The sequence below is a fragment of the Cherax quadricarinatus genome, chromosome 77 (genome assembly GCF_038502225.1).
Source record: "Cherax quadricarinatus isolate ZL_2023a chromosome 77, ASM3850222v1, whole genome shotgun sequence".
Classification (NCBI taxonomy): Eukaryota; Metazoa; Arthropoda; class Malacostraca; order Decapoda; family Parastacidae; genus Cherax; species Cherax quadricarinatus.
Window position 1 is genome coordinate 6,470,272 of NC_091368.1, and position 15,000 is coordinate 6,485,271.

Sequence of the window (15,000 nt, forward strand, 5' to 3'; positions counted from 1 at the left end):
GTAAGAATGTTAATGTATTGGTGATGTTTGAACGTCAGTAAGAATGTTAAATGTATTGGTGATGTTTGAACGTCAGTAAGAATGTTAATGTATTGGTGATGTTAGAACGTCAGTAAGAATGTTAATGTATTGATGTTTGAACGTCAGTAAGAATGTTAATGTATTGGTGATGTTAGAACGTCAGTAAGAATGTTAATGTATTGGTGATGTTTGAACGTCAGTAAGAATGTTAATGTATTGGTGATGTTAGAAGGTCAGTAAGAATGTTAATGTATTGGTTATGTTAGAACGTCAGTAAGAATGTTAATGTATTGGTGATGTTTGAAGGTCAGTAAGAATGTTAATGTATTGGTGATGTTAGAAGGTCAGTAAGAATGTTAATGTATTGGTGATGTTAGAACGTCAGTAAGAATGTTAATGTGTTGGTGATGTTAGAGCATTAATATGAATATTAATAGTGTACTAGTGATGTGGGAATACCAGTTATAATGTTAATGTATATTGTAGTTTACAGAGACTATGTACACAGGTTTAAGAAAAGGTACGACTGGCCCCAGTGAGGTAAGACTTGGGTGTCATCGTTCGCGAGGCACTGAGAGGATGTGCCACGAGCAGGGACTCGAGCCCCATGAACTTCAACTCGGCAAGTACAGCACATTCAAAAGTAAGAACATGTACACAGTTGCAGGAATATGTAGGTGATATGTATCACACACACACACACACACACACACACACACACACACACACACACACACACAAACACACACACACAAACACACACACACGCACATACACACACGCACACACACTCACACACACACACACACACACACACACACACACACACACACACACATTTCTTCAGTCATAGAGTTGTAAGGCAGTGGAATAGCCTAGAAAATGACGTAGTGGAGGCAGGAACCATACACAGTTTTAAGACGAGGTTTGATAAAGCTCATGGAGCGGGGAGAGAGAGGGCCCAGTAGCAACCGGTGAAGAGGCGGGGCCAGGAGCTAGGACTCGACCCCTGCAACCACAAATAGGTGAGTACAAATAGGTGAGTACACACACACACACACACACACACACACACACACACACACAAACAGGGAGATTGCCTGATGCATGGAAGACAGCAAATGTAGTCCCAATCTTTAAAAAAGGAGACAGACATGAAGCATTAAACTACAGACCAGTGTCACTGACATTTATAGTATGCAAAATCATGGAGAAGATTATCAGGAGAAGAGTGGTGGAACACCTAGAAAGGAACGATCTCATCAACAGCAGCCAACATGGTTTCAGGGACGGGAAATCCTGTGTCACAAACCTACTGGAATTTATGACATGGTGACAGCAGTAAGACAAGAGAGAGAGGGGTGGGTGGATTGCATTTTCTTGGACTGCAAGAAGGCGTTTGACACAGTTCCACACAAGAGATTGGTGCAAAAACTGGAGGACCAAGCAGGGATAACAGGGAAGGCACTACAATGGATCAGGGAATACTTGCCAGGAAGACAGCAGCGAGTCATGGTACGTGGCGAGGTGTCAGAGTGAGCACCTGTGACCAGCGGGGTCCCACAGGGGTCAGTCCTAGGACCAGTGCTGTTTCTGGTATTTGTGAACGACATGACGGAAGGAATAGACTCTGAGGTGTCCCTGTTTGCAGATGACGTGAAGTTGATGAGAAGAATTCACTCGATCGAAGACCAGGCAGAACTACAAAGGGATCTGGACAGGCTGCAGACCTGGTCCAGCAATTGGCTCCTGGAGTTCAATCCCACCAAGTGCAAAGTCATGAAGATTGGGGAAGGGCAAAGAAGGCCGCAGACGGAGTACAGTCTAGGGGGTCAGAGACTACAAACCTCACTCAAGGAAAAAGATCTTGGGGTGAGTATAACACCAGGCACATCTCCAGAAGCGCACATCAACCAAATAACTGCTGCAGCATATGGGCGCCTAGCAAACCTCAGAACAGCATTCCGACATCTTAATAAGGAATCATTCAGGACCCTGTACACCGTGTACGTTAGGCCCATATTGGAGTATGCGGCACCAGTTTGGAACCCACACCTAGCCAAGCACGTGAAGAAACTAGAGAAAGTGCAAAGGTTTGCAACAAGACTAGTCCCAGAGCTAAGAGGTATGTCCTACGAGGAGAGGTTAAGGGAAATCAACCTGACGACACTGGAGGACAGGAGAGATAGGGGGGACATGATAACGACATACAAAATACTGAGAGGAATTGACAAGGTGGACAAAGACAGGATGTTCCAGAGATTGGACACAGTAACAAGGGGACACAGTTGGAAGCTGAAGACACAGATGAATCACAGGGATGTTAGGAAGTATTTCTTCAGCCACAGAGTAGTCAGTAAGTGGAATAGTTTGGGAAGCGATGTAGTGGAGGCAGGATCCATACATAGCTTTAAGCAGAGGTATGATAAAACTCACGGCTCAGGGAGAGTGACCTAGTAGCGATCAGTGAAGAGGCGGGGCCAGGAGCTCGGACTCGACCCCCGCAACCTCAACTAGGTGAGTACAACTAGGTGAGTACACACACTCACACACACACACATATTCGGGTTCCCTGACCGACACACCGGCTTTCTAACGGTATTTCTCTCTCTCTCTCTCTCTCTCTCTCTCTCTCTCTCAGTAACAACAAGAAACAGAGAGATGCTAAACGAGGAGAGGAGAAAACGACTAAATAATGAAAAATAATAAAGATTAGCCACTTAGAAAAGTAAAGAAACGAAGAAGAGAATAAAGGCGAGGAAGAGCACTCCTGGAGTGGGGAATAATGCCGGAAAATAGAATAACAATGGCAAGATTAATAACTAGGAAGAAGGGAAGGAATAAAATAGGCAATAAAAGTGGGCAGTATTACCTTCTTTAATATTCTAAGAGACGAACGTTGAATGTAAGAAGATGAACATCTTGATGATGATGATGACGATGACGATGACGATGACGATGACGATGACGATGATGATGACGATGATGATGATGACGGTGACGATGATGATGGCGATGATGACGGTGACGATGATGATGATGATGATGATGATGGTGATGATGATGGTGATGATGACGGTGACGATGATGATGGTGATGATGATGGTGATGATGATGACGATGATGATGATGACGACGATGATTATTACAACCCAGGATCCAAATGGCCTGTTACCCCGGGTGTAATGGGAGCAAATAAACACAGTAGAAAAAGTTTAGACTTATATTATCCTTCACCAATTTATAACAGCAATATGTACACTATGTACAGTGATAAGTATAGTGCACGTCACGGTAAGCAAGGCAGAAATAGAAGCCACAAGATAGCAGACCGTGCTTCAACCAGCTCTAGAATGGGAATGACAAGGGCAGACAGGAGAGCGGTACCCACATAACCTCTGCGATTGCCAAAACCATCTTCTTATTGGCTAGAACCTGGTCACTAGTTGAACGACGGGGCCCCATCATCAACTCTTAGCAACCTGGTTCGCTGGTTGGGGGAGATAGCCTGTAAATGAGGGTGTGTACGTGCGCCGAATAAAGGTTACGTACTCTTTGCATGCCACAATGATGATGGTGGTGATGATGATGATGATGATGATGATGGTGAGGACGATGATGATGATGATGATGATGATGGTGATGGTGATGATGATGATGATGATGATGATGATGATGATGATGATGATGATGATGATGATGACGATGATGATGACGATGATAATGATAATAAAAATAATAATAATAAAATAATAATAATAATAATAATAATAATAATAATAATAATAATAATAGTAATAGTAATAATAATAATAATAATAATAATAATAATAATAATAATAATAATAATAATAGTGACAGTAATAATGATAATAAAAATATTGATGATGATGATGAAGATGATGATGATAATAATAATAATAATAATAATAATAATAATAATAATAATAATAGCAATAAAGAAGATTAACATCTTTGGAAATTAAGAATCTCACCATCTTTAATAAAAATACAGATGTTTATAACAAATAAAGCGCAACGTGATGTACTGAGTAATAAAGATGACTATAGAAGACTGTAAGAAGCTTCTGGCAGACACTAAGAAGAGAGGCAGGTGTTATTTTCACGGGAAACCTCTGTACCCGTACGAGTTTAGAGATAAGGGGTGTTCCGAGGCTTGATCCGAGGAAGAGCGTAGGGCAATTTGAAGTCCCTGGATCAAGAGCCCTTCGGTTCATGAGGTTTTAAAGCTTATCTACTATACGAGGGTCTTGAAGACCCCCGTAGCCCGCCCATCACCAGTCAAGAATACATTGATAACTAAGAACAGGGTTTAGAGTATACACCTCTCAGTGTATGTACACAGAAATACAAATCTCTCGGAGATATACACACCACTGCGGTGTATATATACAGAAACTTAACATCTCGGTATATATTATATACACAAATCGCTCAATGTCTCTACACAGACACACGAATCGCCCGGCGAACATACACAGCCTCGAATCTCTCAGCGTACACATACACACAGCAGCATACACCTCTCTGAGTGGTATATAATACCGAGTGTACACTTAAGTGCAATTGTCATATATAGTTTGTATTACCTAGGATAATCTCCCCAAAAGTATACAAAGTGTTTATTTCCACTTTGTGTAATATTCTTCACCACTCGGTGTATTATACACCTTGTAATTATTATGTCTCAGTCCACAGCAGGAGGACTCGAACCTGCACTCTGGGCATCAAAGTACACAGTACTGTAACCACACAGCCAGACTCCTGTGTACTCACCTAATTGTGGTTGCAAGGGTCGAGACTCAGCTCCTGGCCCCGCCTCTTCACTGATCGCTACTAGGTCCTCTCTCTGCTCCCTGAGCTTTGTCATACCTCGTCTTAAAGCTATGTATGGTTCCTGCCTCCACTATATCACTTGCTAGGCTGTTCCACTTCCTGACGACTCTGTAACTGAAGAAGTACTTCCTAACATCCCTGTGACTCGTCTGAGTCTTCAGCTTCCAATTGTGACCCCTTGTTTCTTTGTTTCCTCTCTGGAACATCCTGTCTCTGTCCACCTTGTCTATTCCACGCATTATTTTGTATGTTATTATCATGTCTCCCCTGACCCTCCTGTCCTCCAGTGTCGTCAGTCCCATTTCCCTCAACTTTTCTTCGTAGGACATTCCCCTGAGTTCCGGAACTAGCCTTGTTGCGAACCTTAGTATTTTCTCTAATTTCTTGACGTGCTTGACCAGGTGTGTGTTCCAAACAGGTGCTGCATACTCCAGTATGGGCCTGACGTACATAGTGTACAGTGTCTTAAACGATTCCTTACTAAGGTATCGGAATGCTGTTCTCAGGTTTGCCAGGCACCCATGTGCTGCAGCAGTTATCTGGTTGATGTGTGCCTCCGGAGACGAGTTCGGTGTTATGGTCACCCCAAGATCTTTCTCCTTGGGTGAGGTTTGCAACCTTTGTCCACCTAGCCTATACTCTGTCTGCGGTCTTCTTTGCCCTTCCCCAATCTTCATGATTTTGCATTTGGCAGGGTTGAATTCGAGAAGCCAGTTGCTGGACCACGTGTCCAGCCTGTCCAGGTCTCTTTGTAGTCCTGCCTGATCCTCATCCGATTTAATCCTTCTCATTATCTTCACATCGTCTGCGAATAGGGACACTTCAGAGTCTATTCCTTCCACCATGTCATTCACATATATAAAAAAATAGCACTGGTCCTATGACTGACCCCTGCGGGACCCCGCTCGTCACAGGAGCCCACTGTGATACCTCATCACGTACTATGACTCGTTGTTGTCTCCCTGTCAGGTATTCTCTGATCCATTGCAGTGCCCTTCCTATTATACATGCCTGATCCTCCAGCTTCTGCACTAATCTCCTGTGAGGAACTGTGTAGAAGGCCTTCCTGCAGTCCAGGAAAATGCAATCAACCCATCCCTCTCTCTCGTTTCTTAGTTCTGTTACCTTGTCATAAAACTCCAGAAGGTTTGTGACACAGGATTTGCCTTCCATGAATCAGTGCTGGTTGTTGTTTATAACCTTGTTTCGTTCCAGGTGCTCCACCACGCTCCCCCTGATAATCATCTCCATGACTTTGCATACTATACACGTCAGAGACACAGGTCTGTAGTTTAGTGCCTCATTACTGTCTCCTTTCTTAAAAATGGGGACTACATTTGCCGTCTTCCATTTCTCAGGTAGTTGCCCAGTTTCAAGGGTGTATTGAAGATTGAGGACCCACGAGGAGATGTTGTCCGGTCCCATCGCCTTTGAGGCATCGAGGTCACTTAGCAGCTTCTGCACCTCCTCCTCCGTTGTTTGTATGTCATCCAGCACCTGTTGGTATGTTTCCTGTTGGTGTACCCCTCTGTGCTGTCTTCTCTGAGCCATTCCTGTCTCCATTGTAAATACTTCCTCAAATTTCATGTTGAGCTCCTCGCATTCCTCGTAATCATTTCTTGTGAGTTCTCCACCTTCTTTCTTCAGTCTGATCACCTGGTCTTTGATTGTTGCCCTCCTCCTGATGTGGCTGTACAGCAGTTTTGGGTCAGACTTGACTTTCGATGCTATGTTATTTTCATACTGTTGCTGGGCCTCCCTCCTTATCTGTGCATACTCGTTCCTGGCTCTTTGACTAATTGGTGTGTGATTGTTGGCTTAGATTGTTCAGCTGTCTTGGGGTTGTCGTGGTTGGAGTCCTTCTCCGGGTGTTTCTGGGGGTATTTGCCCTTCCATCTGTGTCTGGGTTATTCTGCTTCTCTTTGTCTCTTCCTCCCAATCCTCCTTTCGTTTTTGCACACTCTCTCTTTCAGTATCCTCCTTTCCTCTTGCATTCTGTCTCGGTCGAGGTACACACTCTGGAATTCCAGTTTGTTTCTCAGTCGTGCTTTCTCCTGCAGAATCATGGTTCGAGTTTATTCTGCCTTGAAAATTACTTTGAGAGGCCGCTTCCTTCTCCTTGTGAACCACCCAATTCTCCGAAAATTTGCCACCTGGGTCATGTCGCCCTCGCCTATTGCCTTCATAATACCTTCAGTCCCTTTTATCTCCTGTTTTCTTTCCTCGTAGGTTTCCCCATCGGCTTCCTGGAGCCCATAGACAAAAAGTGATCTCTCCCTTTCTTCCTCCCACTGTCTCCCATTGCGTCCTCTGAGGTGTTTTAGTTCCTTTCCTTGTAGTGTTCCTTCCTTCAATCCCTTCCCTAACTGAGGCCCCATTTGCTCATTGGTCTGTCTTTCCTGCTCAGCTGTTCCTGGCCCCTGCAGGAGTCTGGTAGAGTCCCTGCATATATCCTAGCTCCTTCAATGTCCCCGATCTCTCATTTGTTCCTAGAGTGCTTTGCTCCTTGTGTGGTTAGAGTACTGTGTACTCTGATGCTAAGTTTGCAGGTTCGAATCCTCCTGTTTGTAAACAATTTCGCCGTTTGCGAATTACTATGGATACACCTTGTGCTGAGGTCAGCGCGCGATAAAACGGCGGAGAATTCGCGACTACCGGCAACTGTGTGTGTGTTCGGCAGGAGTCAGCTGAGTGAGCAGGTGTTCCCTGGACGCCAGTAGTGTTCCAGACACTAAAGGGGAGGGTTGTGCGACGCTCCTGCTCCCACACCGCATCGTATACACCACTCGGTGTGTGTACCCCTGTCCCCAGAGGGACTTGAAACCATGTGTTGAGTGCGTCCCAAGAGCATTTTTGTCCGTAGTGCGTTGAACGAGTGCGTTTGTGTGTGGTGCGAAGCCTTTATGCACTAGAACCCTTCTGATTTAAAGGGGATATATATATTTTTTTGGATCTGTTAAAGGCTTTGACTGACTGAAGCTAGTTCGTCGGAGGCCATTTGGTCTGTGGCCATTTAAGGTGAGTTGGTCTGTTTTTGGGGTCTGGTCCAGGGAATTGCGAATTGGGAAAGTGTTGTAGGGTTTAACTGGTAGTGGGTGGAGGGTGTGTGGGTGGGTGCGGAGGGTGAAGCCTCCAGACCCACCCACCAACGGACTTCCAAACCCACCACCCTGCCCCCCCCACTCCAGACGACCCACCTTCCATCTCCACGCCAACTATCCGCTATATCCAGATCCACCCGTGTCCAGATCCACCCGTATCCAGATCCACCCGTGTCCAGATTCACCCTTACCCAGATCCATCCGTGTCCAGATTCACCCGTATCCAGATCCACCCGTGTCCAGATCCACCCGTGTCCAGATCCACCCGTGTCCAGATCCACCCGTGTCCAGATCCACCCGTATCCAGATCCACCCGTGTCCAGATCCACCCGTATCCAGATCCACCCGTGTCCAGATCCACCCGTGTCCAGATCCACCCGTATCCAGATCCACCCGTGTCCAGATCCACCCGTATCCAGATCCACCCGTGTCCAGATTCACCCTTATCCAGATCCATCCGTGTCCAGATCGACCCGTATCCAGATTCACCCGTATCCAGATCCACCCGTGTTCAGATTCACCCGTATCCAGATCCACCCGTGTCCAGATTCACCCGTATCCAGATCCACCCGTGTCCAGATCCACCCGTATCCAGATCCACCCGTATAAAGACCCACTGTTATCCTGACCCCTACCTCCACACAACCCTCCCACAAACACCTCCACACAACCCTCCCACAAACACCTCCACACAACCCTCCCACAAACACCTCCACACAACCCTCCCACAAACACCTCCACACAACCCTCCCACAAACACCTCCACACAACCCTCCCACAAACACCTCCACACAACCCTCCCACAAACACCTCCACACAACCCTCCCACAAACACCTCCACACAACCCTCCCACAAACACCACACAACCCTCCCACAAACATCTCCACGCAACCCCCACATACACACCACCATTAACTACCCTCTAAAACCCCCTTTTGTGTGAGATTCCCGGCTCTCTAACGGTCTGATCCCTTTCAGCTCCCCAGAGTATCCTTCATATCGTGGTAGTGTCTCCCACTGGCGCTTCTTTCTTGCAACAGTTTCACCTTTAAGTTTTTCACACACATCATTACTCATAGCAACAAAACTAGTCTTGTTGCGAACTTCTAAACCTTTTCTTTCCAGTTTGTGAACATAATCAAATGTGGGCACTACACTGGTGCTCCATACTCTAAGACAGGTTTGACACGTGACGTATGTAGATTCCTCATTGATTCTTGAAGATTCTCAATGATTCTTCAATTCTTGAAGTTCCTCAGATATTCTACAAATTCCTCAATTATTCTTGAAATTCCTCAATTATTCTTGAAATTCCTCAATTATTCTTGAAATTCCTCAATTATTCTTGAAATTCCTCAATTATTCTTGAAATTCCTCAATTATTCTTCAAATTCCATAACGATTCTTCAAGTTTCACAGTGATTCTTAAAGGTCCATAATGATTCTTCAAGTTCCATAATGATTCTTCAAGTTCCATAATGATTCTTCAAGTTCCATAATGATTCTTCAAGTTCCATAATGATTCTTCAAGTTCCATAATGATTCTTCAAGTTCCATAATGATTCTTAAAGTTCCATAATGATTCTTCAAGTTCCATAATGATTCTTCAAGTTCCATAATGATTCTTCAAGTTCCATAATGATTCTTCAAGTTCCATAATGATTCTTCAAGTTCCATAATGATTCTTCAAGTTCCATAATGATTCTTCAAGTTCCATAATGATTCTTCAAGTTCCATAATGATTCTTCAAGTTCCATAATGATTCTTAAAGTTCCATAATGATTCTTCAAGTTCCATAATGATTCTTCAAGTTCCATAATGATTCTTCAAGTTCCATAATGATTCTTCAAGTTCCATAATGATTCTTAAAGTTCCATAATGATTCTTCAAGTTCCATAATGATTCTTCAAGTTCCATAATGATTCTTCAAGTTCCATAATGATTCTTCAAGTTCCATAATGATTCTTCAAGTTCCATAATGATTCTTCAAGTTCCATAATGATTCTTAAAGGTCCATAATGATTCTTCAAGTTCCATAATGATTCTTAAAGTTCCATAATGATTCTTAAAGGTCCATAATGATTCTTCAAGTTCCATAATGATTCTTAAAGTTCCATAATGATTCTTAAAGGTCCATAATGATTCTTCAAGTTCCATAATGATTCTTCAAGTTCCATAATGGTTCTTCGAGTTCCTTAATGATTCTTCAAGTTCCATAATGGTTCTTCGAGTTCCACAATGATTCTTCAAGTTCCATAATGGTTCTTCGAGTTCCTTAATGATTCTTCAAGTTCCATAATGGTTCTTCGAGTTCCTTAATGATTCTTCAAGTTCCATAATGATTCTTAAAGTTCCATAATGATTCTTCAAGTTCCATAATGATTCTTAAAGTTCCATAATGATTCTTCAAGCTCCATAATGATTCTTCAAGTTCCATTATGATTCTTCAAGTTCCATAATGATTCTTCAAGTTCCACAATGATTCTTCAAGTTCCATCATGATTCTTCAAGTTCCACAATGATTCTTCAAGTTCCACAATGATTCTTCAAGTTCCACAATGATTCTTCAAGTTCCACAATGATTCTTCAAGTTCCACAATAATTCTTCAAGTTCCACAATGATTCTTCAAGTTCCACAATGATTCTTCAAGTTCCATCATGATTCTTCAAGTTCCATCATGATTCTTCAAGTTCTATAATGACTCTCTTGTTCCTCGGATCGAACCCGATTGCCTCCCATTACGCAAGTTAAATCCTTCCCCATGAATATAATAATAATAATAATAATAATAATAATAATAATAATAATAATAAGAGGAAGAATAAGAAGAAGAGGACAAAGAATTTCTTCATTTTCAAGTGTTTCAAGTTGAGCTCCGTTACCAGTCTTCTTTTATTTTTCTCCCCAATTTTCATAACCTAGTACATGCCTGGGATTGAACTCCAGTAGCCACTTGTCCAACTATTCCTGCTATTCCTATGTCTGTACTCATATATATATATATATATATATATATATATATCTATATATATATATATATATATATATATATATATATATATATATATATATATATATTTAAGAATTATATTTTTATTAAAGGATTCAAGCTTGGTGTGTACAGATGATATACAGTCTTAATGACCCTTCACATAGACAATAGGCGTTTAACTTAATTACCCAGTAATGCTTCCCTAATCACCACCAGGTCTCTTCCTTAGGTAGCCCTGCTGCTGGTCCTGCCTACTTTAGCTCCTAGGCAAGGTCTGGCTAGGAACACAGCCGAGTAATCTGGATACAAAAGAATCACTGCAGATAATCATTGAATATGCATGTTGCAGAGGGCCGATTATTGAGGCCCGCCCTGCAACATGAATGCTAAGCCTCTGCAAATGGGCGAAACGTTGTCCCAATAGACCTGTGTCTATTCGTTAATTGCCTCCTTGAGGTCAAAGAATGTGCAATTCATCTAACCACCGTTTTCTATTGTTATTATACTCATGTTTTGTTTCAGTATGTAATGCGCATGATGCTGCCAGACGTAAGTCACTTGTTTTTTCCGTGTCGTTATTATCGGGTAATGAGACGTAAACTGGGGTTTTGTTATTGAATTCAACAAATCTGAAATATTCAGGTTTGACCCTGAGTTTGTATGTGTGTGTGTGTGTGTGTGTGTGTGTATGTGTGTGTGTGTGTGTGTGTGTGTGTGTGTGTGTGTGTGTGTGTGTGTGTGTGTGTGTGTGTGTGTGTGTGTGTGTGTGTGTGTACCCACTTGGTATTCATTTCCATCTTAGCTTAAGGTCACATGAAATGAGGTACCTACCTACCTACCTACCTGCCTTTCTGCCTACCTACATACCTACCTACCTTCCTACCCACCTTCCTACCTACCTTCCTACCTACCTACCTACCTACCTACCTACCTGCCTTTCTGCCTACCTACATACCTACCTACCTTCCTACCCACCTTCCTACCTACCTTCCTACCTACCTGCCTTTCTACCTACCTGCCTTTCTACCTACCTGCCTTTCTACCTACCTGCCTTTCTACCTACCTGCCTTTCTACCTACCTGCCTTTCTACCTACCTGCCTTTCTACCTACCTACCTACCTTCATAACTACCGGCCTATCTACCTACCTACATACCTACCTACCTACCTACCTACCTTCCTACCTACCTATCTGCCTTTCTACCTACCCTCATACCTACCTACATACCTTACCTATCGCTGTTACTGTTCGCATCTACCTTTCTCCTCTTTCCCGTCTTTTTAACCATCCGCGATATGCACTGAGAGGTGTCTGTCTCTCAGTACATAATCACCGACAGATGTATACACCACAGTGTATAAACACTGAGAGGTGTATATATCTCAGTGTATATACACTGGTAATTTACATTAATCACTATTTTAATGTATTCCTGACTTGTGTACAGGTGACAAGCGGCCTTAATGACCCTCGTGTAGTAGATAGTCTTCAAACCAGCATGAATCTCAATACCTCATAAGTAACAGATAGGGCTTTAAACCCTCATTAACTGATAAATTTCATGGTAGTAATGGTACCTCCATCATGGTAGTAATGGTACCACCATCATGGTAGTAATAACATCACCACCATCATGGTAGTAATGGTACCTCCATCATGGTAGTAATGGTACCACCATCATGGTAGTAATAACATCACCACCATCATGGTAGTAATGGTACCACCTTCATGGTAGTAATGGTACCACTACCATCATAGTACCATACAATGTGTCTTAATTTTAAAGGAAGAATCATGGAATACTGAGGTGCCATTATGACCAACAGAACACATTTTATACACTGTATAGGTCACAATGGCACCTATACAGTGTATGCAATGTGTATAATTAAGTTATAGAAAATTATGGAGTTTTTAATGACATTTTTCCCATTTTTTAATTTTTTTCATTTTCTAGGATTTTTTTTTTGGGGGGGTGAAAAATTATTTTTTGGTCCTAGGCACTGTGCCCTTTGGTGCCTAATAAATTGCTTAGGCCTATCGAGCGGTTGATTACTCTGAAATTTGTGATTTTTCTGTTTGCATAGGTAAGCCTCTTTCGGGGGGGAGGAGGCCTTGATGGGGGTAAAGGGATCTTGATCCAGGGAGTTGGAACCAATCTTCTCTTTTTTGAATGATGTCTGAGGGATTGTGTTCCAGAGTGTTCTGTTAGTGTGTTGCATTTATCAGTGATTGTTGTGTTACATAGACCAGTGATTGTTAGTTGTGTTGCAGCATAGACTAGTGACGGTTAGTTGTGTTCCAGACCAGTGGCTGCTGGCCGCGGTCCAAGGACCACGGAGTGCTGGCCACGGTCCAAGGACCACTGATTTCTTTTTCTGACCTCGATCCACAGACCACAGGCCCTTATGGCCACGGTTTAGAGACCACTTCTCTAACTAGTTTCCTAGCACACACTCACGATACCATAAGTCACGTGACTAGTTCAGAATTTGCTAAGGAGTCAGTAGTTAGTTTATTGCGGTACCGCAGCGCATCCTGTGAGTTGATGAGCAAGAAAATTACAAGATTGAGGACAACACAGTGAGTCTTTGTCAGACTTTACAACAAATTTAAACTAGCTCGATTGGTAGCGCGCTCAGGTCACACACTGAGGTTCATGGTTCAATCCCCGGTACGGGTGGAAACATTAGGACGTGTTTCTCTAAGACACCTGCTGTTCCTATTCACCTAGCAGTAAAATAGGTACCTGGGTGTTAGTCAACTGGTGTGGGTCGCATCCTGGGACAAAATTAACTTAATTCGGCCGTAATGCTCTGCATAACAAGCGGCTTTCTATGTAGTGGTATGTCAGTGATGTCAGCTATGGTCTGTAAACGTTGTAACATGTACTTATAGAAATAAGTATGATTATTATTATTATCATTCAAAATATTTATGTTAGTTTTTTAATACTTAGAAGACTGGTCGTAAATGGGTTGTAGACTCGTCATGAACTCGTTCGTTCATTGTAAACACAGTCTTAAGATGTCAATTATCTTATCTTTAGCAATGATGTGGGATGCGTTAACCTCTTGGAGGTGTCTTTGAGAGAGACTGGCTGGATATTTGGTCACTCTGAGATACAGTTCCATCAAACACCTAACTACTGAGAGCGCCTGGAAGCACTTGACTTGTACTCACTAGAGCGCAGGCGAGAGAGATATAACATAATCTACGCCTGGAAGATTCTGGAGGGACAGGTCCCTAATATGCACACAGCAATCACTCCATACGAAAGCAAAAGACTTGGCAGGTGATGCAACATACCCCCAGTGAAAAGTAGGGGCATCACTAGTACACTAAGAGAAAACACAATAAGTGTCCGGGGCCCAAGACTGTTCAACAGCCTCCCACCAGCAATAAGGGGCATTACGGGAAAACCCCTGGTTGTCTTCAAGAGGGAGCTGGACAGATACCTAAAGACGGTGCCGGATCAGCCGGGCTGTGGTTCGTACGTTGGATTACGTGCGGCCAGCAGTAACAGCCTCGTTGATCAGGCCCTGATCCACCGGGAGGCCTGGTCGTGGACCGGGCCGCGGGGACGTTGATTCCCGGAATGCCCTCCAGGTAGACTCCAGGTTCAGTGGTCCAGTGTATATAGGACTGTCTCTGTCCACACACCAGCCAGTGAATATCATCACTGGCTTGGCATCTCTTGTTTTGAAAATTCTAGTTATCCAACCTATCATTTTCCTCGCAGTTGCGACAATCCCATTGTTGTGGTATTTGAACCTGAGATCCTTTGACATTATCACTCCCAGGTCTCTCACATTTAACTTACGTTCTACTGAGTTGTTTAAGTTTATCTTGTACTCAGATCTAGTGTTTATTTCCTCCATTCTTCCCTGACGTACTAAGTGAGACTTGTCCTCATTGAACATCATATTGATGTCTGACGTCAACACGGAGACTTGGTTTATATGAGCTATGGATAGCTCATACAAATTGTAGTGTAGAGTCATTCAGTGCTATGAATTAAGTATGG

General features: G+C 43.1%; 1 protein-coding gene across 3 annotated transcripts in view; it reads left to right on the forward strand.

Annotated features, from left to right (window-relative positions):
- The first annotated feature begins 7,757 nt into the window (after nt 1-7,757).
- LOC128702033 (uncharacterized) overlaps nt 7,758-15,000 on the forward strand; it is a 663,411-nt gene continuing 656,168 nt past the window's right edge. For all 3 annotated transcript variants that reach the window (XM_070101460.1, XM_070101461.1, XM_070101462.1), the window contains exon 1: nt 7,758-7,896. The gene's annotated coding sequence lies outside the window, so the exon portion shown is untranslated. The remainder of the gene's footprint in view (nt 7,897-15,000) is intronic.